Source organism: Gavialis gangeticus, unplaced genomic scaffold (genome assembly GCF_001723915.1).
Source record: "Gavialis gangeticus isolate Ggan-Ray unplaced genomic scaffold, GavGan_comp1, whole genome shotgun sequence".
NCBI classification, from domain to species: domain Eukaryota; kingdom Metazoa; phylum Chordata; order Crocodylia; family Gavialidae; genus Gavialis; species Gavialis gangeticus.
The window spans coordinates 122,415,720-122,442,844 of record NW_017729025.1 but is presented as its reverse complement, the minus strand read 5'-3'; the positions used below and the strand labels follow the sequence as shown (position 1 = coordinate 122,442,844).

The 27,125-nt window shown below is 46.3% G+C and overlaps 1 long non-coding RNA gene across 1 annotated transcript in view; it reads left to right on the top strand.

The window, feature by feature from the left end:
- The window catches only part of LOC109299031, a 24,030-nt gene extending 12,646 nt beyond the window's left edge, over positions 1 to 11,384 (top strand). Inside the window, exons 2-3 of the long non-coding RNA XR_002097752.1 lie at positions 3,528 to 3,534; positions 11,374 to 11,384. This is a non-coding gene — a long non-coding RNA (uncharacterized LOC109299031). The remainder of the gene's footprint in view (positions 1 to 3,527; positions 3,535 to 11,373) is intronic.
- The last annotated feature ends 15,741 nt before the right edge of the window (positions 11,385 to 27,125 follow it).

Here is a 27,125-nt window from a genome sequence, read left to right as displayed (position 1 = left end):
GATTACTATTTACAATAGAAATACATTAATGTAGCTATATTACTCATCTGTAACTGACTGAGTACAAAATTCTTGTTTATTTTTGGTGAAAATAAAATATTGGGCCTTGGTTCAGGAACCAATTCCACATTTATAACATTGTTCCTATGGGAAAATCAGTTCCAAGTCATGATGTTTCCACTTAAGACACAGTTTTCATGAACTAATTGTGTCGTAAGTCCAAGGACTGCCTGTATATCAATAAAGCATTGGCCAACTGACCTCTCTCTATATAGCAGCATTTCATTTTAATAGTGAAAAAACACTATTTTGGGTATTTTAGTGACAGAATTCAGGTTTCTTATCAGAAAACTTGCAATTTTTAAACAGGGAACACCAGGATCTCTGATGGTGAGACAAGTAGCAAGACCTGGGCAGCGGATCCTGTCCAGGGCCAGCACTGGGGATCCAGCTGGAGGGCAAACAAGGTGACTGACCTTTTGGCTATTTGGGGCCAAGAGGACACACTTGGATATTTCAGAGCAGGCCACTGCAAGGAGCACATCTTCTGGGCAATAGCTGCCCAGATGGCAGAGCATGGGCTCCCCATCTGGGTCTGACAGGTGTGCAGCCAAGAGGCCACAGGTCTAAGGGGGCAGATGCTACTGCAGATGGTACCATACCACAGCCAGGCAGCAGCCCCAACTGCCAGAGTGCTCCAGTGGATAGAGGGTGCAGGGGCCACTCCAGGTTAGGGTTGCTTCAGCAGTCCAGATGGCACAAGGGGTAGTGTCCCCAGATACTATGTTCCCTCTAAGGTGTAGCAGTCCATGAGCATGCTGCTTTGGTCCGTGAATGCACCACTTTGGTCCCGCCTCCCCTTTTCAGTCTGCCCCACAGTACCCAAAGCACCTTGTCTGCCTATGCCCTTAGACACAGCTGTAACTAGCACCCCAAACTCAAGATTACACAGCTTAGGATTCTTCTAAGAAAAACACCATTTGCAATTTCTTTTTCTGTTTAATACTTTAATACTCAAATGCATAAACTAGTGAGAATAAAGACAAACCATTAAATGGCTAAAAAATGGCTAAATAGCTAAAAAACTGGCACCACCCCTAGCCCCCGGTGGGACTGAGGAGGCACATGGAGTTGAGGCTGGGGAGTGGAGCAGTTTCCCAGTGCTGGTGGAACCCACTCAAGCCCTGAGCCCGAGCACCTGCATTGTCTCTGGGAGCGGAGCAGTTTCCTGGCCCCAGCCCCAGCCCCCATCTCACCTTGCCTCCAGGAGCAGGGAGACACATGGCATCAGGTCTGGGGAGCAGAGCAGTTTCCTGGTGCTGGCAGAGCCCATGTCAGCCCCCAGCTCCAGTCCCCCGCATCGCTTTTGGGAGTGGAACAATTTCCTGGCCCCAGCCCCCACCTCATCTCTGGGAGTGAGGAGGCATGTGGCATCAGGGCTGGGCAGTGGAGCAGTTTCCCAGTGCCAGAGGACCCTGTATGAGCCCCCAGCCCCTGTCTCCACCTCCCCATGCCTTTGGGAGTGAGGAGACACATGGCGTTGGGGCTGGGAAGTGGAACAGCTCCCTGGCACCAGCCCCCAACCCCAGCCCCAGCCCCAGTACCTGCCTCGCCTCCAGGAGCACACAGCCTTGGAGAGGAGCCACTGCCTGAGCTTACCTCCGGAAAGTGTCCTGTGCCAGCCCCAGTGACTCTGCCACGTTCCGCACCCAGTTCATTGCCCAGCTCCTCTCTGGGAAGCCACAGCCCGGCTCCTCTCTGAGCGGATGCATGGCATTAATAAGTTTGTGCGTGGCATGGTTTTAAAGTGTGCACAGCCTTGCACGCAGGCAGCTTGGAGGGAGCCTTGCCCAGATACCAAGTGGCCAGGCCTCAAAATCTCCTGCAGGCAAGTAGCCCTGAGCTGCTACCACAGGACAGGTTTTTATACTGCTGGGGTCAGCACAGGTGGTGTTATTTTGCCCCAAGCAGCACAACTTGCCTCACACCAAAGTGCATGTCTGGGCATGTGCGCTGAGGCAAAAATCCCCATCTCAAATTTGTGCCACTCCTATTTGAGCTTCTGCAAGCACACATGCCTGAATGTGGGGACATGCTCTAGGGGGTCAGTCTGAGGTTAGCCCTGGGCTGGGATCCTTTCCTGCCCCAGGTCTGGGCTGGCTCTACAGCAACCCCAGCCTCAGGCCCTTAAAATCCTGTGGGTATTTTGAGTCTTGGGACATATGCAAGCAGCCTGAGGCAACTCCAGGTCCCTGTGTCTCCCTGGGCAGGCCACAGGATAGCCACACCAGCCTATCTGCAACCCAGTGCCACTTCCTGGCACTACAATGCCTCATGGCTGCAAGGCCCATGCCATCCAGGCCTGCAGGGCACTGCAGGATCCTGCCATGTGTGTCACCACCCAGACCAAGCTGCAGGCAGCTCCTGGCAACCTGGGCCAGCTTCAGTTGTCCACAGCCCACCCCCCGAAGCCTGCTTGGAGCTTGCAGGTGTGGTGGGGCATTACCTCACTGCACGGCTGCCAGTCCCATGCCATGCCCTCGCTCTGGGCACTACAGGCAGCTGCCTAGGCCTGGAAGCACAGGCATAGCTATGTGGAGGCCCAGAGAGGTGGAGCAGAAGTCCCAATGGTCTCTTCCTTGCTGATGCCCATGTTTGCCACCCAAGGCCCCAACTGGTCACAGGAGGAGATTGGTGACCTTGTGGTGCTGTGGGGTAAGGAGAAGCAGTGCCAGTTCATGCAGGGCAGGCGCTCCAATGTCTATTTGTATAAGGAGATGCCAGGCTGGTTGCAGAAGCACAGGCACAGCCAGTTGGCGTGGCAGTGCTGCCTAAAGTCAAGGCTGTGTGGCACAGTTGGTCACCATCACTGACCATAATCGTCAGCCAGGAGGAGCCTGGAAGTCCATTCCCTTTATGCAGCGACTGACAGAGATCATCCTGCTCTGGCACCCAGGCCACAGCTGTGCTGTCTACAGCAGCATGGGTGGCCTGACCAAGCCCCCTCCCCAGCCTGGCACCCATGGTGACATGCCACTGGGGAGGTCCCCTCAGGCATCCAGCATCCCATCCCACCAAGCTCCCTGGCTGCACCTGCTACTAGCAGCTCAGGGAGCCCAGGCCAGCACCTGCCTCAACAGTTCTGCAGCCTCTGCTCCAGCTATGAGGTAGCATTGTCTGAAGCTGCAGCAGCAGATGCTGTCAGGAGCCTTCCCTGTCCCACCATGGTAACAGGACAGAGGAGGCAGGCTGCCTGCAGCCAGTACCCAGTTGCCTGCCTGGCCCTGGGTAGCAAGCAGGGATGGGAGGCTCAGCCAGAAGCTGCCTGGGCCCAGCCCTGCCTGGCCAACTTACCATGGTCTCTGGGCAGCTGTGTATGCCTGATCCCCTATCTGAGGCCAGGCATTGCACAGGCCCCGATGCAGAGCATCTTATCTGAGAAATGTTGCAAACACTCACAAACAGCTTCTTTCTCATGTCTCTGCAAGTCCTGCAGCTGCACGCAGGAGAGAGGCCACAGGTGGCAGCCAGGATGTGGCCTCAGGATCACCACCACCCACAGCCAGGGCCCTGTGGATGTGCTGGCTTCTCCAGAGGTGGACCCAGGACCGCACCCTCTTCCTGGATCAGCTGGTGATGGCATTGGAGGACTGGCTGATGGACACATGGGCCTGGTGGATTAAGGACAAGGCACATGGGACTAGGTGGACTGGGATTTTCAGGCACAGTGTGATCAGCTGGAGGCCCTGCAGCACCAGACTGCATCCTGGGCAGGGCAGGACAGTGCAGGCCATGGATGATGACTACCAGGTTCTGGACACTGTTCTGGCTTTGGCAGCCACCTTCATGCTACCTACTTCCCCCAATCCTAGCCCTGCATTCCTCCTAGCACGTGCCTGCCGCCCAGTAGCAGACCTGCCCCATGGGCCTGAGAAGAGGTCCTGCAATGCCTTCACCAGGCAAGAGCCCCTTCCCTGGACCCCCTGGTCCCCCACCACCCAGCCCACCCCACCTGCGCCAAGGCCCCTCACACTCACTCCAGTTCCATGTAGGCATGGAGCCAGAGCTCCCTGCAGCGGGGCCAGGACCTCATGCCAGCCCTTCTCGCCCTGGACACCAACTGCCAGAGGGGAGGGCTGCCCATGCCATCACCCCTGGGCAAGCCATCCACCCACTGGGCTCACTCTGGCAGGCGCACCTGTGGGGGAACAGCAAGAGGCCAGGGTACTGGTTGCCTGTCCCTGGGCTCTACCCCCTAGGCGCCCCCACCTCCCCCCCATGCCAGGATGGCACACAAAACATTTTGTAAATAGTCTGCACAGGGAGGAGGGTGTTTTATTGTTGGTGGGTGGCTTGAGTGGTAGGGGGACTCTGTTGGTGGCGGGGAGGGGGTATCTCCGTTGGGGAGGGAGAAGGAGTCTGTTTGATGTGAAGGGAATAAAAACTGTTCTCCTAAAATGTATCTGCAGTGGGCATGGTGCAGGCAGTAGGTGAGGGGGTGGCGGGTTGGTGGGCAGAGGTCCAGGCAGGCTACAGCGGGGAGTGCAGTAGGTGGTCAGCCCCCAGTGGTGGGTGTGTGGTACAGCTGTGCAAAATTTCTGTAGCTGATTCAATTCAGAGGCGATTTAGCCTGATTTGTGCAGTGCAGGGCAGTGGGGAGCAGCGGGGATCACCCCACCCCACGACCTGGTACCCACCCAGCAAGTACAGCGTGGCTTGGCAGAGCGCTGTGCGCTGGCTGGGAGCTGGAGCAGCTCCACCTGTCAGCCAGAGGTCCCAATTCAATTCCCTAGCTCTCTGATCATTCCCCCGGATCTACACTCAGAGTTTCAGCAGACTGCCACTGCCAGCTGGAGAAATAGCTCAGAGCCACTGCCATCACCAGCTGGCAGTGGCACAATTCTGTCACCCTGCATCATATGGGGACCTGTGCTGCCCAGGAGGAGCTGGGGGAAGTGATCAAAGAGCTGGGGGAAGAGATTGGGGAGCTGGGGAATTGAACCAGGAACTGGGGGAATGTTCAGGGACCTGAACATTTCCCCAGCTCCCTGTTCAACTCCTCAGCCCCTGGTTTGATTCACCTGGGAGCTGGGGCGGCTCCAGCAGTGCTCAACCCCAGTGGTACCAGCTCCCAGACAATGCATAGTGCCCTGCCAAGTTGTGCTGTACCTCTGCCATGGGGCAGCTGCCACATGAGTGCCAAGCAGAGGGGGAAATTCCTGCTGCCCCCAACTGCCATGCACTGTGTGGGGGGGGCTCCACCACAACCACCTAGAGGTCCCAGTCACTGCTCCTGCAGCCAGCATTTTTTTTTTTTTTTTTTAAGTGCCAGGACTAGGCTGGGGCCGGGCAGGGTATGCAGCCAAGCATGGGGGCTTCTCCCACAGTTCGCCCAACCCGGGGAGAGGCTGGCACAACTGGAGGACCTGTGGGAGAACCTGCAGATGCCAGGCTGTGCCTGCCTCTCCTCGGCAAATCCGAATCACCGAATCTCTCTGAATCAGCACCAAATCTTCCGAAGCTGATTCAGCTGAATTGATTCAGAACAGTTATCCAAATCTCCAAACCAAATCACTATAATCCGAATTGGCCGAATCTAAATCCTAACTGAATACTTCCATATTCGCACAGGCCTAGCATGTGGTTTGCCTGGTGCCTTGGTGGGGTAGGTGTGGGGGGCATTGCTGTTGCTGTTACCACAGATGATGCTGCTCGTCATCCCAGGTCTGTTGGACAGTGTGCAACCACCAGTTTTGGCTGACCTGGTGGGCCCAGAGATGGCGGGACTGGAGGCCCAGGATGGCACGAGCAGCCCTGGTTGTGGCATCCAGCAGCATGTTGTTGGTGTCCCTGCCGGGGTCTAGCCAGCTGGACAGGGTTGAGGTGGTAGTTGTGTGGCAGCAGTGGCCCTGGGATGGTGTGCTGCAGTTGGACAGGTGATTACTGTGCATGGGGAAGCCAGGAGGGCCCAGATGACCAGTAGTCAGCATGGCAGGCCAGCAGGGCCAGTGTGGTGGCCAGCAGGAGCCCAGGGCACTGGTCATTGCTGCCAGAAACAGGAGCTGGAGCAGTCATCGTGTGGGGAGGCAGAGGTGGTGAGGAGAGAGCTGTTGTGTGCTTCTCCTGTGCTCCTGTCATGTGCTGCTTGTGTGTTGCTCTTGGCCAGGGAAGTGGCAAGCCAGGAAGCAAAGAATGGGGCTGGCAGCTACAACAAAAGCCTGGAGCTTCCCTCTGGTGGTAGCAGGGGCTCATTGCAGAGCCACAGGAAGTGGCAGCAGTTTGGTGCTAAGAGTAGCAAATCTGCTGTCACATCTTTGCAGGTGTAGACTCCTGCCTGGGAGTGCTTAATCACAAGTTCACTTGCAGGTAAACTGATTTTGGATCAAATGCATATATAGATGTTCCCACTGTGTAGAAGAAGCCAGACTAAATATGACAATGGTCATGTCAACGAGATTTAGTTATTGCACTTGGCAGCAGCTACATCAAGCATGCTGTTCTATTTTGCACAGTCTACCTGTTCAACTGAAAGCAGTGTATCCCACCTACGCAGAATTGTGTGCAGGGTAACTAGTGCCGTGACCATTAATAGCTCCTCCTCTGCCCCTGGCCCTAAAGTTAATTAACCTACCATCCCATAGCACTGCAGACGTAGCTATGCTGTTTTCAGTTTAGGAGGCAGCCTATGCAGAACAGAACAATTTTTTTTGAGGGTGCAGCAACTGGGAATGGTATGTTTACTGTGTGACATGGTCAATTAATCAGTTGTTGTATTCATTTCTCCTCATGGGGGCACATTCATCCCTGCTGTTAGCATGCTCAAGTCCAGTTTTTCCAATGATGCCCACATTTGTTCTTCTCTAACACTACCAGTAAAGAGAAGAAATGAATCACAAATGTCAAACTCTGTCTCATACATATCAAAGAGTTCCATCGATAAAGAAGCGACAGTTACACATGTAACTCTTCAAAGACTAGAATGGCAATTCAATTTTTAACAAGATGTATTGAGAACAAATGATAGATCTTTCTGAGTAAACAATTCACAGTTCCTTAAGACTGGTGAAAGCATGTCCCTGTCTTTATCACACATCCGCAAAGATGATCCTATTCTCCTATACGCTGTGACAGATTTCTGGCACACTATACCAATACAAGCAGCCAGGATGACCACTGGAAGATTCCTTTAGCACTGAGGGATTGCTGAGTAATATGCTGCAGCTATCTTGGCTTCTACAGCACTTCCTCCTTCTGACCTCCACTTTGGGGACTATTCTCCTTTACAGCAGCTGATTTCCAGCTACCAAAATAAGTTGTTACCAGTACAACAGTGTTAATTCCAGTCATTTTTAAAGGATTGCCATTCTTTCTCCAAGTCTCTGCAGCTGTAAGTAGAAGCACTCCTGGTTGTGTATTCAACCCCCTTTGTAATAAAATGCTTATTCACTTTCTTTAAAAAATATGCCATTTTCATTTTTTTTCTTCTTTTGTAAAGGTACAATTTTTCTACCTTCAACAAAAGCAGGAAGATAGAAAATGAAAAACTTGATTTTCCACTGAAATTTGTAGTAGTGCCACAATGCCTCTCAGAAGCAATAGTTCAAGAGCACCGTGCTAATTCATCTCTATGGGCCAGTCATGAGGGTCAGACTTCATCCTCCATGATGCACTACAGCACAACTGACCTGTATAAAGTAAGTATAATATCAATGCTCTCAGTGCCAAACTTCTAAAGACTTTTTAATGCTGGGGAGGGATAAACTTTTCTTTTTCTTGGGGTGATTGGAAAGAAGACAACTAGCAAAAACATGTAATGGCAAAATGGGAGTGTCAAGGAAGAAGGAATCACTTTCTCCAACAACTCAGTAAGAAATGTTTAGAATAAAGGAAAGAGCATTATTCCAAAGCTGTTGCTGTCTCTCCTTCCCTTCCACTTCTACCTAGATCCTTCCCTAGCCCCAGCTTGTGAGAGAGGTGTACAGAAGCAGCAGATATACTCAGCTGAGACACAAAATATATCAAATGAGTGTTAACCATCAGTATAATGATATAATTCCCCAATAATTTTGCATTAGATGTCTGAAAAACAGATAAAGATATAGCAGGCATAGACCATGAAATAAATCTAGATATATTTTTATTATCAGTAATTTAAATAATGTATGAAACCTACGCATTCAGTGTAAAGATATACAGACATCTCAGGAATTCCACTTATACTTTCTCTTGCAAAACCTGAGGATGTTAGTAAACATAACAGACAAGCAATCAGTCAGAATTCAGTAACACACACATCTGCAGAAAGCCTTAAATAAAACATAGTATCAACCTTCAGTACAGTGCATTGAGACAAATGCCACGGATGTGAAAGGTGTCGCTGGGATTACCAATGACGTGCTAATGGTTGTTCAAGCAATCGCTGTGCTTCCTTCTCTCTGACTCACTGTCTCCCTTTGGAGGCTTCTCTCACGTCATTGAGGGACTAAGGGTTATTCGCAGATCACTGACTAAACGCAAGCTTTAGCTTCCCGCCTGCATCCCCCTGGTCATATGAAAAGGACTGAGGTCACTGACAAGCAGCCTTTGAGCTTTTTATCAATAGACCCAATGAAGAAGAAAAAAAAAACAAAAAACTGAACACCCCTCTGCTCTCCTGTTGCTAAGGGCTTTTTTGTTTTGTTTCTGCAGTTATTTTCGCAATTAGGACTTTCCTATTTTTTTCAGAGGGTTGAAAATTCCCCTGCTCAGAAGCAACGTATATCTTGTGGACACTAATAAAAACTCTTCTCAAAGGCTGTTGACTAATCATTTGGAAAAGAAAAGAAAAATGAAGTCCAGTACTAGGAGCCTGCGTTAGAAAGGGCATTACTTTTCTAGTGTTAGAAAGGACCAAGTAACAAGTAACCGGAAGGTTAACTACTTGTTTTCTAGTGATTTTTACTTGTCAAATAAGGTGCATCAAGGTGCAGTCAAATGCAATGTAGGGGACTGGCATGCTTCAGAACACCAGCCCCACTTACCCCACCTCTGGCAGTGGGGTCTTTGAACCATGAATTTGGAGGCAAGCACTGTAGGTGCTCCAAGCATGAAACCCTAGAGCATCTAGCCATCACTGAGCTACCAAAATCATATTTTGGATTAGAACTCTTTAATGCCCAGGTTTTGTAGAAATCCTTTGGGATGGGATATTCCTTTTTAACTGATACAGCTTTACTGGTACAATCACTAGTGAAGATGAAGTTAATTCATTATAAGGGTGCCTAGTGCTGGGGTACCTTATTTGCCTTCCTAAAGGGGCATAATGTGTACCTGTATAAACACATTTGCATTGGTATCACTACATGCATACTATCTGGTAACAATTCAAATATAGTGGAGGGTACAGAATAGCTTCAATAGGTACAAGAAGTAAACCCAACTCATTGCCTTGGAGCAGTGCAGCACAGGAATATAAAGGTAAATTGCACCCACTCCTCGTGCCATCCACACGTGTCAACATCCCATGTGATCTGCTTGCAGGCCACTCCTCTCTGTTAATTCAGCTGGCCTCCTATGCTACCAATGAGCTGCTTCCCAAGCCTGGCTCAATTTTTCAGGCTGTTACCTCCAGACTTCCAGCTGTGGCAGCAGGAACTTTCCAACTTTCCACTACCCCCTTTCCTAGAACACTCTCGAGAAGAAGAAAAAGTAGCAGATGCATACTCTGCTGATGTCAGCTAATTCATGACAAAGGTTTCATAGCCATACTCTATTACCCAGGTTAGCAAGGGACCCTAAATGCATGGAGTTACCATTGTTCTGTTGTGGAAAGGGGCAAAACAGAGGAAAAGGGTCAAAATCTCTCGACTATCATAGAGCTTAGTTACAAGGAAGCCTGATGTCCTGTGGAGCTGAAAGGCATGTTCATACCACCTTCCAGCTCAGTCAAGAACTACCACCAAGAAGCACCCCCCACACACTCTGTTTGCACCCAGATGGAGCAGTTAGGCTGTGTAGATGGCTTACTCAGATCCTATGCACATCTCAGCCCCTCTCTCAAAACAGAGTTCTAAGGGGTAGGTGCAAAAAAGTTAAGCTATATGGCGTCATAAAATTATCCTTGCAATAAAAAGAGCAGAGCAAATTTGCAGTTTACTATGGCCTAGTGAATGCAGCAGTGGCAATAGAGCAATTTGGTGAGGATTCTGTTCCCTTCGGTTCGCAAGGTGGTTTGCACTGGCATTGCACAAAGAGGTAGGATATGGCAGTAAGTGCTCAGTTTACACTTTGTGACAGAGTGATGCTCTTAAAAATTAGTTGTACTCTTCACTGAAAATATAGTTTTCTGCTGTCGTGACTAAACCTCTTGGAATAACAAGCCAATTTATTTTCACACCCTACAGTTTTCTGTGGTAAAGAAAGGTCTGATTTATTTTTGTCTCTCTTCCTATTTTCAAAATTAGTGACACTTCTGCATTATAAGATCAACATTCAGAAGGGAAGTACAGTCTGCAGTTACAAAAAAAAAATGTACTTTTGCCACGTGAATTTTAAAAGACAATTCAATTTTAAAGGGAGGAGATAGACTCACATGATCAGAAAATGACTCCGGATAGTTCCACATCTGAATACATTTATGGTCTCCCTTATTCAGTTAGAAATAATCAAATGATTCGGCAAGCTATGATTTTCTGTGTTACTCAGATATCTGACACCATACACATACTGCTTATTGACCTAACGAAAAAGATTTTCATAGCATGAACTAAATGTGAATACTCTTGTGGAATCCCACTCTCTTATATTTCTTTGTATAATCAAAAGATATTCAAATGTTATTTAATTATGCTTATGCACATGCAAAATTCCATCTAATATCTGTACATTAGGCATCCTTTATTTTTAATCCACAGCTAACAAACCATACACCTTCTTTTTGTTAAGAATTTCATGCATTGTCATTATTTCCTCATTTGCTAAATGGTGAATTTACAAAAATGTGTGTACAAATTCATATCCATGTTTAAGAATGCATATTCTAGTTAGAATATGTGCTTTCACAATTTAGCAAACAATAAGATGACAATCTAGAGAATTTTCTATTCTAATATTATTAACTCATCAGGGCCCCATTGTGCTGGTGATATACACACAATAAAAGACAAAGGTCGACTATCAACGTAAATAAGACAAACCAAGGATCGGAAAATGGAAGCATTATTTCTTCATTGCATACATAGGGGCATGAGGTGCCTCGAGATTAGGTCATAACACAGGAAGTCTATAATAGACAAAAGAACTGAATCAAAGTCTCCCAAGTCCCAAGCCAGTGAATTAACTATAAGATTGTTCCTTCCTTTTCATTTTGATAGCTATTTTGTTTTTTAAAGGGAGGAATTGGTTTTTTACTACTAAACATACGAATTGTTTATACTATTTTTTTATATGTATAGTTCCACTCATGTTGTAAGATTAAGCCTTGAGCGCAAAGGTAAAATAAAGGCTTCACAGTGAAGTGCTTCAAAGCTGGTCCTGGTTCTTTCCAGGGATATATTTTACATAGAGGTGTAAGATATCATGAAACTAAGTAATAACATAGGAAATCTGTAACAGACCAAATAACTGAATTAAGACCCCCCAAGTTCCAAGGGATATTTTTAAAATGGAACAGCCATTTTTAAGGGATTAATTGGTTGCATACACCTGTACCTTCACTTTTGGACAGCTGTAAAGGCACTTAGGGCATTTTTACACATGCAAGTGCCACAGCGCTAGGCACTTTGAAAAGCACCCAGTGCTGCAACGCTTACAGTTGGATAAGCGGCGAAATTCACATCAGCACTGAGAAAATGGCAGTGGCACAGTTTGAACTAAAACACATCACAGGTGCTTTAGTTCCAAAGTGCACCACTGCCATTTTCTGTGCATTGACATGCATTTCATTGCTTATATAATTGCCTGTGGCACAGCACAGTGCTCGTCAGCTCACATGTGAAGCAGACTCAATTAATGAAGTCTGCACTGAAGTAGCAGATCTCCAGTGCATCACAGAATGAAAAGGTACGTGTATAAATGCCCTTAGAGCACTTCAAATGTTACATTTGCCCCAGGGAATGTTACATTTGCTATACAGGGAAGTTTTTCCAGTTGTAGCAATATAGATACAAATGAGGCTACACCCATATAACCTCCTCTATAAAGGAATCTTTGGGTTGTAATACATGTATATGGCTGCAGAAAGCTTTTAAATTGGCCAATTGTGTGAAAAATTAACCCTGGTCAAATTAGCCAAGAGATTAAGGCTCTCTAAAGCAGGATAACTTAGGGAACTTGTGTTTCCTCCAGAGTTAATTTTTCACATGGGAGCAAGGTTGGGCTGGTGCTCATGCCAGAGAGTACTAACCCAGCTACACCCCCAGGGCTGTCAGTGGGGGAGGGAGATGGAAGGGAAAGGAGTAGCCAGCATGGAGATGCTGGCTGCTGTGAATGGCCAGAGCTGAGGGTTGAGATAGAATGGAGTCCCCCTGCCTCGCAGCCCCCCCCCCCAAGCTACTCCAGTTGGGATATTGTGGGGATCCGGTGGGGCTTGTGAGGTGAGGGGGGGCTCCCTTCCCCCCCACCACCTCAGGCCTCTTGACAGCAGCAGCATGGAGCTGCCAACTGCTTTGAATGGCTGGAGCAGAGGAAGGGGGTTGAGTGGAATGGAGCCCCCTTGCCTTGCAGACTCAACCCAGTTCCCCCCAAAACCCTAGCTGGGTAGCTGGGGGGGTGGGATATGAGGCTAGGGGGACTCCCTGCCCCACTCCCCCTCAGCTCTGATATTTCAAAGCAGCCAGTAGCTCTGTGCTGCCACTTCTCCTCCCTTCCCTGCTGATAGCTCCAGAAGTGGGGGGGAGGGGTTGGAGAGAGGGGGAGTTCAGCAGTCCCCTTGGAGGTTTCTGGAGTGCCCCTACCTGCTGGCCAGGACCAGTGCAGGCAGGCTCCAGTGCCACCCCACCACCCCAACTCGACAGACAAATGCCTGTTGAGCGGGTGGAGGGGGACAGACTCTAGCTCATGGTGCTTTATGTAAAGCATCATGAGTTAAGAGTGGGTCCCTAAACATCTGTAGGCACACTTTATTTAAAACAGGACTTTTTAGCTATATACACAAAATAAAACAGATTGTTCTTTTGCCAGAATAAGATGTAACAGTTTTAATTTGCATTGGATGCATCTACACATGCAATTTGCACACAGCAATAAACTCTGGTGTAGTTTGCCCTGGAGTTTATTGCTCCCAGGTGCAGTATTTACACATGCGCCCAGAACTACAGCACGTTGAGTCAGGTCAGAGCATCTCCAGCTGGCAAGGGGTCTGTGGGATCAGCCTGCCAGCCCAGAGCAGCTCTACTCCAGCTCCACGTGATGCAGAGGGGCTGGCTAGGTCACAACCATGGTAGAGTACAGGGCTAGCTGGCAGGCAGCTGCCACACCACCGCACCCTCATGCCCCAGCCAGGCCTGGTTACCATCTATACAGGTGTTTCAGCATAAGTAACTACTGCACTGTAAAATAGCACTTGTCCTGGACAGTACTATCCTACAGCAGAAGTAATTAATTAACTGCACCCTTATACAGGTGCACGTGTAGTTGGTGACACTTTACTGCTGAGCTAATTAGTAAGCTCTGCAGTAAAGCGCGTGTATAGATGCACCCAGTAAAACCTAAAATGTGTTTAGGTTTTAGTGAAAAAAGCTTTATGATGTGAACAAGATTTTGAGTTAATATTCTACTTCATTTTAAACAAAGATCATTAATACTGTGTATTTTTTTTTAATTGTAGACCTTTGACTGAAGCAAAATGTACATTTGATCTCTAAGAGTGAAACGCCAATGAAATCGGTGATAAAACTCCCATTGATTTCAGAGGTCAGGATTTTACTATAGATAGCATATCTGCAGTACCCTATATTCCTGTGTCTCCTGAGTGTCAGATTGGAGGATTAAAATGTATAAAAAGGCTAAATGATAAATATAGCATCAAATAACAGATTGATGCAAGAGAGTTGTAAAATTTACTATGATATATGGAATTTGCTTTTGCTTTTGTATCTGCTGTCTAATTAAAAGAGTTCTTAGCATTACAGAGACTTTTCTTTTAATTTAGAGTACAAGTATGTATTTAAGCTGTAAAATAGAGTAAAAGGAAAGATTATGTTTCCCTTGTTATTTTTAACAAACACAGGTTGTTCAACTTTACAAACTCTCAGTAAAGAATTGGTAATCTGCAGTCTTTACTGTTATATTCTTTCTGATCCAGAAATGTGCTTGAGAAAACTAAAAGAGGATAAAGAAGCCAAGTCACAGCATTTGTTACTAATATCTAATTAACCTGCTAATGTAGATTTAGAGGATTATGAGGAGCAACATGAGAAAGACAGACCAAGTGGATAAGTAGATTATACACAGAGATATGGCGGGGAGGGGAGGAGAGAGGGTGAGAATAAATCCTGTTCCAATGTACTTCACTGGACCAATTCTGGTTCCTAACTTATATTGTATTTAAAGTACTGCACCAGAAAGTGAGAGTAAGTGAGGCAGAGAGAAGAATTTGAAAACGAGATGCTATAAGGGGAAAAAATTCAGCTATACACATTGTAAATATAAATTTGTTTTGGGATTAATGCATTTTTCCTGTTCACTGGCTGGGCTCTACGGGACTGCTCTTATAAGGTGCTTTGGTATCATCTTAAAATGAAGAGCCTCTATAATAAACAAGAAAATAGGGTAAAGAGTATGACGATTTAAGATAAGAGAAAAGAAGTGTTTCCTTGCTTCACTTGCACAGTTGGTACAACAGTTGTGTTGTGTTAAGGTACTGAATCATTGTTGGCTGGAGGGCAACATGGGCTTGGATAAAGCTGACTGAACAACAAACAACGGTGCTGTAGTACGAAAGTTTACATCAGCAGCTTGTAAGTGTGCCTGACAGCACCAATTATCTTTGGGCAGTTAGCTACAGACAAATAGGATGGATAAAATACAATCCTTAAAGCATCATTTGTTCTAAATGTAAAAGTAAATGACTAAATAAATAAATTGGGGTAATTATAAAGAAATTTATTGTGACTAAGAGAAAAAACACAAAGTATTTTTGCATCAGGGGATGTCAAAGAATATTGCACCAATATAATTGTAAAGTGGGCAAGATCTACGTGCGCACTGTTTTCTTTAACTTTGTAGAATGATCACTTCCCTCCAATAGCAGCTATGTTAATTAACATTACTAGAGCTCATAGTTACAGCTTTTCTTGGCAAATCATTCGAGACAGATGTCTCTGCCTGAAGACATTGGCTTCTATTTCTCCCAAAAATAGAGAACTGTTAGTATTCTCGCTGCTGCTAACATATTGAAATCTGCTGCCATTTTTCTCTCCTGTTGTCTCAGTGTTAACTCAGAAAATACTTTGTTGCTTGTGTGAGTGAGGATGGATGTATTATCCCATCTTAAGCAAGGATATTTAACAACAGACTATCTTACATGAATATTACCTCATTTGTTCTGAAGTGTCCTAATGTACTTTATGCTACCCAAGGAGATAAGGCATTGTGGGTAATTGCATCAGGGAAGGAGAGGAAAAGGGAAGGACTGAATAACATAGGGTTAGGATTATGTTAAGAGGGATCAGTTCTATTACATGATTTGTTAGTGTCTTCTATTATTCTTAGAACTGGTTAAAAAGTTTTCAGTTTGAAGTAATCAAACCTTTTTCTTTTGTATGTTCCAAAATATTTTGTCCTTTATACCTCTAATCATAAAACAGTTATCAAAATGTCATGGATTGAAATATATTTTTGTTTACGGAGGTTTTTTACAAATGAAAAGAAAATATGCAGATCAGCCCTAGTTATTCTGATTCCTATTATGGTTTTATTGTATGGGTTTTGTAACATGGGTCATTGTTTAAAAGTTTGCAGGAAAAGTTAGAGTTTGTACAGGCATTTAAGTTAGGGGGAGGAAGCACATTTTTATTATTACATATGTTAATGTCCATTTACTGTAATACTGATAAATCTAACTACTGAGAAAAGTCCTTATTTGTAAGGAGAAAAAGAGTTATTTTATCTAATAATCAATGAGTTTTTAAAGCAAGAATAATGGAAACCAATTAAGAATTTCTTCTCTAGACTTTTCACATAACTTGAATCCTCTGAAATGGTTAACTTTCTGCTCACTAAAACTGGTCTGCTCTAGTATTATGTTATTTTGTAGCACTGCTATCTTATTATATATGCAAATGGAAAACCACCTTTACTTTCTGGAAAGCCTGTCCAGCTATCTTTGGCAATAGGAACCTGTGGTTACCCAAAAAAAGCAATTAATGAAAAAAGCAGTGAAACCATCACAAAAGTATACATCCTGAAAGACGCAACTTTTACTTATTTTGAATTGAGGGTGCTAAGAACTTTCTAGGACTTGGTTTTGAATACATATTCCCACAATAAATGTAACCTTTTTTTTTTTCTTTTTCTTTTTCATTTTTTTTTTTTTTTTACAGTTGAGAAGAAAAATATTTTCTAATCTTTTTTTAAGTGAACAGAGATCTAAATTATTGCTCTTGTTTCTGTCTTGGTTTATAAGTGAGCTATGGCTTTTTCTTTCTCTCTTCCTGCCTCCTCCATTCCTGTGGGCAGGCAGAGTACAGAAATATGCAGGGAGCCTTTTGCTCTCAAAAACAGAGAAAAGTGCGGAGCAACCTCAACTCCCACTGAAGTCAGTCATGTCCCTGAGTGCTTTGGAGAGTAGGATGCTTGTACATTTCAATACTATGTCTGTTCACAAGAACAAAGCAAGGCAATAGGGCAGAGGGACAGAGTGATGTGCACACATACGCCTACAATAAGAGAGAAATTTGGCACAAACATTTGACAGCCTGTCCAGCAGACAGGTCAGGATATTATTATTTTAGTGGCTCTTGATTTGGACATCTAATAGATTTTCTGGGACTAGATCCAAAAGTAAATATGATATTTTTAAAGATACTATATACCGTGCTCAAATGCTTTAAAGGAAGTGGATGATCTGTCATCACCCTTATATCTCCTTGTCCCCCAACCATCAGTTCACTATACTCTGAACACTAACTAAAACCTGCTCCCCAAACCCCACATAAGTTTGATTTCCCTCAAACTTCCCAACAGTTCTACCTCCAGCCTCTACTCTGCTTCTCTTGGATGACTCTACATTCAGGTTAACTCACAGTCCCCAGGATCCCAAGTTAACTCACATCCCCCACAAACTCCACCTCGCAGAGTAGGCAGGCTAGCCTTGGCCCAAGCTGTCTGCTCCAGCTGAGTAGGCAGGTGTCCTCTAGCACAACCCAGCTTCTGGCCTGGGCCTCTGTAAGAATGTGGCTGCATTTCCAGAATCAAAAGTGAATGTCCATTCACTTTCTTATCAGTTCAATCTATGCAGCTAAGACTAATCTGCAAACATTGAATCAATGCAGCCTCAGGCTTTTTGACTGTCTGTACTTAGCCTTTAAGTAATTTACCCTGGATTTTTTCCAGAGTATATGTACTCCATGATAAGGAGTCAACACACAACTATCTCTCCCTCATATTGGCTGCCCACAGTAGGTGTTATTGTAGTACCTGGCTGCTATAGGTGATGGGGAAGCTTGAGTGCACTGAGAATAGCAGAACAGACACATAACAGGTGCATGACTGTAATTTATTTACTTTATTGAGGGATAAATTTATCCCACACTGGACTGACATACTAAAGGTAAGGCATTACTTTTGTGTGATCTCCAAATTAATTAGAGTTAATTTACTAAATCATAAACATATTGTAATTTTTCACCCACTAACCATATATTGACATGCGAGGTCTACTGTCTGCCCAGAGCGTGGATTCAGAACGTGATGGAGATGATCCCAGCCCTCATCCAGTCCGCTGATTACTACCCCATGGTCCTAATCTATGTGGGCACTAATGATGCGGCCAGGAGCAATCCAGATCTCCTGATGAAGGACTACCAAGCTCTGGGGGGGCAAGCTGAAAGAGATAGGAGCACAGGTGGTCTTCTCATCAGCCTTCTAGTGAGCAGGTGTGGAAGATGCCATGAGACCTGCATCTGGGACATCAATTTGTGGCTTCAGGAATGGTGTCTCATGGTGGGCTTTGGCTTTCTGGACCATGACCCATACTTCAAAACAAGAGACATGCTCGGGTGGGATGGGCTTCACCTCTCCCCCAAAGGTAAGAATGTGTTCTCTTTTAGGTTGGCTGATCTCCTCTGGCAGGCTTTAAACTAGGCACATCGGGGGAGGGGGAGGAAGAGAACCAAGGGAGCCCCAGAACACAGAACCTAGAGACACCCACCAGAACAGACCAGCCAAGACAGGTGACAAGCACAAGAAATACCCAGGTAAGAGACAGGGGCCTGGACAGTCCTGGGATTGGTGGAGAGGTACATACACTCTCAGGAGACCTTAAATGCCTCTACACTAATGCCTGTAGTATGGGAAACAAGCAGGAGGAACTTGCCCTCCTGCTAGCTAACACAAACCCAGGCATAGTGGGGCTCACTGAAACTTGGTGGGATCCAAAGCACGATTGGGCAGTGAACATCAAGGGCTATAGGCTGTATAGGCAGGATAGAACAGGGAGGAAAGGTGGGGGTGTGGCACTGTACATCAAAGAGCAATACACATCCTCAGCAAACAGCACTGGGTCTGAGGTAGGGCAGACTGAGGTGCTCTGGGTCAGAATACAAGGGGGTCGGGGGGAAAGGGACCCAACGGTCGGGGTTTGCTACAGGCCACCTAACCAGGGAGAAGAGCTGGATGGGGAATTCTCAGGTCAGGTCACGGAGGCAGTTAAGTCAAGAGATGTGGTCATCATGTGTGACTTAAACTACCCGGACATCTGCTGCGGAGAGCAGTCAGCCAGGTCTGACCACTCACGTAGGTTCCTAGCTGAGTTACAGGACCTCCACCTAACCCAGGAAGTGAACAGTCCTACCAGGGGAAATGCCTTGTTGGACCTGGTCCTGGCCACAGGTGATGACCTGGTGAGGGGACTTCAGACATCCCCCCACTGGGATTCCGGACGGACCCAGGGGAGGCGCAGCAAGACCTAGGGTAAGCAAGGACCTAGTCAGTGAACTTCTGGAGGGATTAGACGTGTTCAAATCAGCAGGTCCTGATGTTTTCCATCCCAGAGTGCTGAGAGAATTGGCAGAGGTCGTTGGAGGACCCCTGGCACAGCTTTACGAGCACTCATGGTGCTCTGGTGAGGTGCCAGAGGACTTGAAATGGGCCAATGTTGTCCCCATTTTCAAAAAAGAGAGGAATGAGAACCCAGGAAACTATAGGCCCATTAGTCTTACTTCAGTCCTGGGGAAGGTCCTTGAGAAAATTATCCAGGAGCATATCTGCAAGAGGCCAGCAGGGGAGATTATGCTTAGGGGCAATCAACAAGGGGTCATTAGAAGCAGGTCCTGTCAGACCAACCTGGTTGCCTTCTAGGACCAGGTCACAAAAGCATTGGACGCAGGTGTCACTGTGGACATAGTCTTTTTGGACTTTAGGAAGTCCTTTGACACTGTCTCTCACCCTATCCTTATTAAGAAATTAGGCAACTGTGGTGTCGATGCCTACACAGTCAGATAGGTCACAAATTGGCTGGAGGGCTGCACCCAGAGAGCGGTGGTGGATGGGTCATTTTTGACCTGGAGGGATGTAGGCAGTGGGGTACCCCAGAGCTCAGTCCTAGGGACCGCAGTGATCAATATCTTCATTGGCAATTTGGATGAGAAGGTGAAAAGCATGGTGTTCAAGTTCGCAGATGACACTAAGATGTGGGGAGAAGTGAGCACACTAGAAGAGAGGAACAGGCTACAACTGGATCTGGACAGGTTACAGAGGTGGGCAGATGAGAATAGGATGGGTTTCAATATGGACAAGTGCAAGGTGTCGCACCTGGGGAGGAAGAACCAGCACCATACCTACAGGCTGGGGAACTCCCTTCTCATCAGCACAGAGGCAGAAAAGGATCTTGGTGTCACTACTGATTCCAAGATGAACATGGGCTGCCAATGTGGGGACGCAGTCAGGAAGGTTAACCATACCTTGTCATGCACATCTATAGATCCATCACGAGGAGGCCCAAGGAGGTGATCCTCCCCCTCTGTGCGACATTGGTCAGGCTGCAGTTGGAGTACTGCACCCAGTTCTGGACACCCCACTTCAGGAGGGATGTGGATAACATCGAGAAGGTCCAGAGGAGGGCCACTCGCATGATCAGGGGACAGCAAGGCAGGCCCTATGAGGAGAGGCTACAGGACCTGAACTTGCTCAGCCTCCACAAGTGAAGGCTGAGAGGGGATCTGGTGGCCATCTATAAACTCACCAAGGGGGATCAGCAAGCAACTGGAGAGTCCCTGTTCCCCTGAGCGTTACCAGGGGTAACAAGGAACAACGGCCATATTTTGACTGACAGTAGATTCAGGCTAGATATCAGGAGGCACTACTTCACAGTCAGGGTGGCTAGGAGCTGGAACCAACTTCCAAGGGAAGTGGTGCTCACCCCTACCCTGAGGGTCTTCAAAAGGAGGCTAGACAGCCACCTAGGGTCATTTGACCCCAGCACCCTGTCCTGCCCATGGCAGGGGGTTGGAGTTGATGATCTGCTTAAGTCCCTTCTGACCCTACCAACTATGAAACTATTGCAGGGAGAAAGAAGGAAAAGAGGGAAAGATGAATTGTCCCTTTGCTTACAAGAGAGGAAGAGACATAAGCAACAGAACTACCCTGCACACTAGGGCTTTTTTCTGCTCTCTCCTCCCTTTCCTTATGTGAAAATAAGTTCCTAAGAGTGGAAGACAGAGACAGTATACATAACTCCTGAGCAGCCCCTACTGGGCTGCTCTCCCCCAGGAGATGGAAAGTGGAGCAAATAGCCAATCAGCAGGAGTTTTCTTCAGACAGTAATAAAAAAATATGAACTCTTCAGTAACCTGATGTGTCTTTTAAAATTAAAATTTCTTGAGTCTGTCACCATTGTAACTGGTTGCACTTCAAGCATTAACTTCAGGTAAACATGTAAAGCTGGGAAGCAAAATGGCAACGTCGCCCTCAAAGTTACTAGTATTAAATGACACTTGGAGTTCCCATTTTTATTGGTTCCCTTTCACAGTTAACTGGCTCAAAGAATTGAGTTAATGTGGCATTTTGCTATGGGCCGTTGTGAAGGCAATGTGGATTTATACATCATCAGATGTAACTCGAGGAAAGGCCCAGTACCTCAGATGGAAATCTCTATGACCACAGGCAAGGGGATATAGTATAGCTAGCTTACTCTGTGGTCTAGTGTAAAACCAGCTGCATGCTTCAGTTCCATAATCCAGCTTCCTCCATACCTCCTTTGCAAGCCACAGTTATGCATGGAAGTGTAGCAGGGAGCCTCGTGCTCCTGCTACTTTAAGGAAAGACAGGCTGCAGGAGAAGCAGGTTGTAGGCAAGGCAGAAGGCAATCAAGGGAGCCACATGACCCAAAAGGGCATGGGCTTGCAGGGTATAAGCTCAGGGCCTGAGCAGGGCAGACAGTTTAGTCCTGGGGGCCATTGAGGGCAGATCTTCTGAGCAGAAAGGGTGTAGCAAGGCTCCTGACTAACACCTGAGCTGAGTAAGCAAGACCAGTAGTATAGGGATTGAGACTGTAGGGGAAGTGGAGGTCTCACTTGGCCTAAAAATGGGGCCAGGATCCGAGGGATTGGGGCCAGTGCCATGGAGCAGAGCCACAGCCATAGCCTGGGAGGGACAAGAACCAGGGTCAGGGACCCATAGCCCAGGAAGAGTGTAATCTGTGGGAGATAATGAGGCCTGAGCCCAGGCAGAGCAGAGAATGTAGGCCTAAGCCAAAGATAGGTTGAGATATTTTGAGGTACAGAGGACTGAGCCCCGAAAGGGCTGAGACAGTTAAAGGCACCAGGCTGGAACCTCCAATAGTAGCAGAGACCATTCTGGGTTTAACGGTCTTCATGGACTGGAGCTTCATACTGGGGCTGAAGGCCCATGAATGAGAGACTGACCAGATTGGACAATGGCGCTTAACGCCCAATGGCTGGTAACACCTGTGTGGGTTGGTCATGGCTATAAGGGGAGATGGGGAGGCCACATAATTAGCCTTTAGGGTGATAAGCAGTGATACCTATGTTCATGAGGGTGAGATCTCACTTGTGGAGCCCTGGGGCAGCCTCCCTTTTTCCTAAAAGAATAATTACATCAAGGTGTGGCAGGAAGGGTGAAGGTGAGATTGCTGGAAGAAAGTTACAGTGACAAGAGCTGAGGGTGGTTCCAGGGGCATATGGCCACCCCTGGGGTGGGACCTAGTTACAGGAAAGAACAGTTACAAAAGCAGCTATTGTAAGGCCAAATAATAACCTGGACCAAAAAATGAGGCAGGCTCCTATTTGGCTCTGATCTCCCAGCAATTCTGTAAGAACCAGCCATAACCTATGAAAGTATGATTAAAGCATCCTGGGAACAAAGAATATAAACAACCTCAATTAGCAAGCTAAAGGAAGAAGAAACCTTCTTTTGCTAGCTTTAAAATAGTGAGTAATTGAGGAAAATATATTGCAAATAGTGCAGTGATTCTCCAAAAAAGGGAACTGGAGATTTAAGCACCCTGACTTTATATAAAGAGTTATGACCTCATATAAAAGAGTTATGTCCCAAACACTGACACATTTGTAAGATTGCGCTCAGAACATCATGTCCACTGCCAGAAACATCATGTTTGAGATTATGACCTCTGAAGGAGCACCCAGGCACCCAGATATCAGTCAGTCTGTGGTTCTGGCAGTGTCAACATTATTCATTTGACAGAGAGTTGTACAACACACATTAATGTCAAAACTGCCGTGATTCCCATCACTGCAATATTTGCCATCTTCAATGTTAAGTACAGAAGAGATGAACTCAGGTGTTTACAGGGTGATCTTCACCTCAGTTACATGCTCATCATTCCAGGCCCTATGAATCAGTTAAACCTCAAAGCCTCAGTGACACACTGGGTCTCAGCAAGCCCTCTGCACTGAAGTGCATTTAATCCTTTTGGCTTTAGATCTCTTTGCCTTAAAAAGTGTGGGAATGCGCTTGTAGGGTGAGTGACTTGTACATGAAAGATGGCACCAGATTTTTCCTATCATTCAAGGACAGGAAAAACCTGGTGCCATCTTTTGTGTACAAGTCACTCACCCTACAAGTGCACTCCTCCACTTTCTCTTTCTCACCTACCTTCTTTCCATAAGGATCCTAATTATCAATCCATTACCAGGAAGTATGGGATTTTCAAAGAAGCCAAAAAGAATTCAGAATAAAATTTCATTAAAAAATGGCTATATTAGGCTCCTTGGGAAATCCTGCATTATATAAAGAACAACAATAATTTTATCACGGGACATTATACATTTTTGGGAAGAAAAGAGCCACGGACACATAGCCATACAAAGCTCATCACACTGTTTCTCAACTATTACACAGCTTCTCTCAAGTATGTGGTCAAAAACTGCTCACTTCTTCTGATTTTTTTAAAAGTCTGTATAAACACCACACATTGACACACCACTTTTATACCACTAACCTGCTTGGAATTGTGGTGTGCTATTTTAGCATAGCTTTGCTTTTCTGATCTGTTCAATATGGAAATGTTTTACAGGCTAGGCTGTGATCACATGGAAAAATAAAGCCAAATGTGCTTTTCTGCTTAATTCTGGTAAGACTGCCCTTACATGGATGCTACATAAATGCTACAGTTCTGACAACCCAGTATCAAGCAAATAAAGACCACTGAAGAAACTCAGAGAAGAGTAAGAAGCTGAAAACATTGACCTAGGAGAAACAATTCATGAACTCTATAAATTCAACTCGACTAAGAAGAGACAGGCTTTGAAATAAGTGGGAGACAAGGTAAATATCTTCAAGTATTTGAGTGCCATAAATAATCAGCATGATACAAGAGACATGATTCAGAGTAATGTGATGAAGTTCAGAAGATTAAAACAGGATGGATATAGATTAGGAAACAAAAAAGTATAATGGTGGCATATCAAGACAATGGACATCCTTTCAGTTAATGCACTGGACTAGGACTCGGGGCCTCTTGATTTTCAATTCCAACCTCTGCCAACTATTTTCAGTGACTGATCTTAGACAAATCACTGAAAATGTCAGTATCTCATTTCCCCATCTGTACACTAGAAATAACAGGTTATCTTTCTTGCTCGCTCTTTGTCTTATCTATGTAGGTTGCAAATACTACAAAGCAGGCGTTGTCTCCTACCATGTGGTTGTACACTGTTTAGTATAATGGGATCTTGTTTTCTGTTGTGTCCTCTTGTAGCTCTCATATTACCAATGATCATAATAATACCAACAAATGATAGTGTATTAGAGCTTAAAATAGTACCCCAGAGTAAGAAATTTAAGTGCCCAGCCTTTAAGACTCTTATATCTAGTCAGGACACAGCAAAAGAAAAACATATTTCAGTGAATAATTCTGCACTGATAGGGGTAAGGTGACCTATTTCTATTTAACTTCTATGATTCATTCTACTAAAGTGGACATATTTTACTGTCAAATGGCTGTTTTGAATGATATAATAGAAGGAGAAAATCTTTTTAAGTTTCTTTTCTTTCAGTCACAGCACTCTACATATTAAGCACAATGTAAGGTGCTTATCTTTGAAATGTGAAATAAAAGCTGTTGACCTTTAAAACACAAAGTCTTGGTGGGCTTTGATAAGAAGATACGGTTTGATCTAATTATGTTTCAGTGGATAAAAATGGAATCTCTTGTGTATGGTCTCTGGCCATATCATCTCCTACCATGAATATTAGGGGAAAGTTGGATGTACAGTGAAATAGTGATGTAGCAATCTTTGTATAAAGACTAAGCCACTCTGTCTCTGCAAGAGATAGCAAGAGTTGCATGGCATTGCTAAGCAACGCTATGCAGTTAAAGAGGTTTTGTGCTGGCTTTGCAGCGTGTGATGGTTAAGGAAGTCAGAGAAAGGGAAAGAAAGACATAAACAACTAAATGAAATAAAAAGTGTAAAGCAAAAGAACAAATGAAGAATAAGAAAAATAAATGGGATAAAGTCAGGTAGTGGCAGAATATCAAAATTGCTAGTCTAGGAAAATCAAAATACCCACCATAATCTTGTGGGTCAGCAAAATAAATACACATTAAGCCTAATACAACTTTATTTCAAATCCATTGTTAAAGTCTTTCTACTAGGCCTGTGCAAAGCAACTAGTATTCACTTTGGATTCAGATTTGGCCGATTCGGGGGACAGTGATTCGATTTGGTGATTCAAATCACTGTCCCAAATCGATTTGGCTGAATCTGATTCGGAGATTTGGCTGCTGTCGAATCAGCTGAATATCCAAATAAAACAGGCCCCATCCCCCACCCACTCCCCCGACCACATCAATGGCTGCCCCACCCAGTCCCAGCCTCCCAGCCGTTTAAAAAAAGCCCCACATTCACCAGCTGCTGCCAGGTGTGGGGGGGCACTCCCCACTGTCCCCCATTCCTCTACACTGCGTGGGGGGCTCTGTCACAAGCCCCCATCCCCCACCCATTCTCCTTGCCCCTGTGTCCAAGCTCTTTAAAAATAGGGGGGAAAAACCCACATTCACCAGCCCCACTATCCCCGCTGCACCCCACTACCCCATGCTGTGTGGGGGGCTGTGCCATGAGCCCCCATCCCCTGCCTGCTCTCCCAGATTCCCCCATGGATACCCGGCCCCCTGCTCCTGGCTCTTTTAAAAAAAAAAAAAGCCCTGCAGTCACTGGATGATCACTGCTGCCCCGCCACTACCCTGTGCTGCATGGGGGGCTTTGCCAGAAGCCCCCAGGAGCCCCAATTGCTGCTGCAGCAGCCAGTGAATGCAGGGCTTTTTTCATAGATTTCATTTATTTTAGAAGACCCCACCAGATGTTTGTCCAATCTCCTCTTAAATACCTCCAAGGAAGGAGACAGCACCACCTCCCTTGGAAGCACATTCCATATTTTGGCAACCCTCACTGTAAAAAATGTTTCCTGTTGTCCAATATAAATTTGCTCTCCCTCAGTTTGTGGCCATTGTTTCTAGTTACCCCAATGGGCACCCTGGTAAACATCATATCCCCTATTTCCTGCTGTTCTCCCCTGATGACTTTGTAGACAGGCACAAGATCACCTCTCAGCCTTCTCTTGTGAAGGCTGAAGAGGTTCAGGTCCCTCAGTTGGTCTTCATAGGGTTTTTTCTGTAGGCTTTTAAACAGACAGGTGACCCTCCTCTGAACCCTTTCCAGATTATCTACATCCCCCTCTTGAAGTGTGGTGCCCAAAACTGGATGCAGTACTCCAGCTGCAGCCTGACCAGTGCTGCATAGAGGGGAAGTATCACCTCCCTAGACCTGTTTGTGATGCACCTACTTATGTAAGGAAGAGTACAGTTAGCTTTACTTATTACATCACATGGGTGACTCATGTTCCTTTTGGAGTTGACTGCAACTCCGAGATCCCTTTCCACTGTTGTGTTACTTATGATGGTACCTCCCAGGCTATAGGAGTGTTGATGACAAGGTTCCCTCTAAGGTACATGTGTGCGCAGCCGCACACAACTAAAAGTGTGGCTGCGCACAGCCCTTTCAAAGCCACACACCGGGAGAGGCTGGGGCCAGAGCCTAGTGCAGGCTCCCCAGCTCCGGGGAAGTGCTCTGCTCCCCCGCATCAGTGCCAGGGAGTCGAGCACTTCCCCAGAGCTGGCAGAGCCTGCACCAGCCCCCTGCCCCAGCCTCCATCCCTACCTTTCCTCACCTCAAGGAGGCGCCACTGCCTGCCCTGAGTGAAGCTCCACCAGCTCTGGGACACTGCTCTGCTCCCCGGCCCTGATGCCACATGCCTCCTCACTCCCCGAGGTGATGCAGAGGAGTGGAGCAGTGTCCCGGAGCCAGTGGAGCCTCACTGGGGCAGGCAGTGGCTCCTCCCGAGTTGAGGCAAGGTAGGGATGGAGGCTTGGGCGGGGGGGCTGGTGCAGGCTCTGCCAGCTCTGGGAAAGTGCTCCACTACCCGGCCCAGGCTCCAGCTCCATCCCCCAG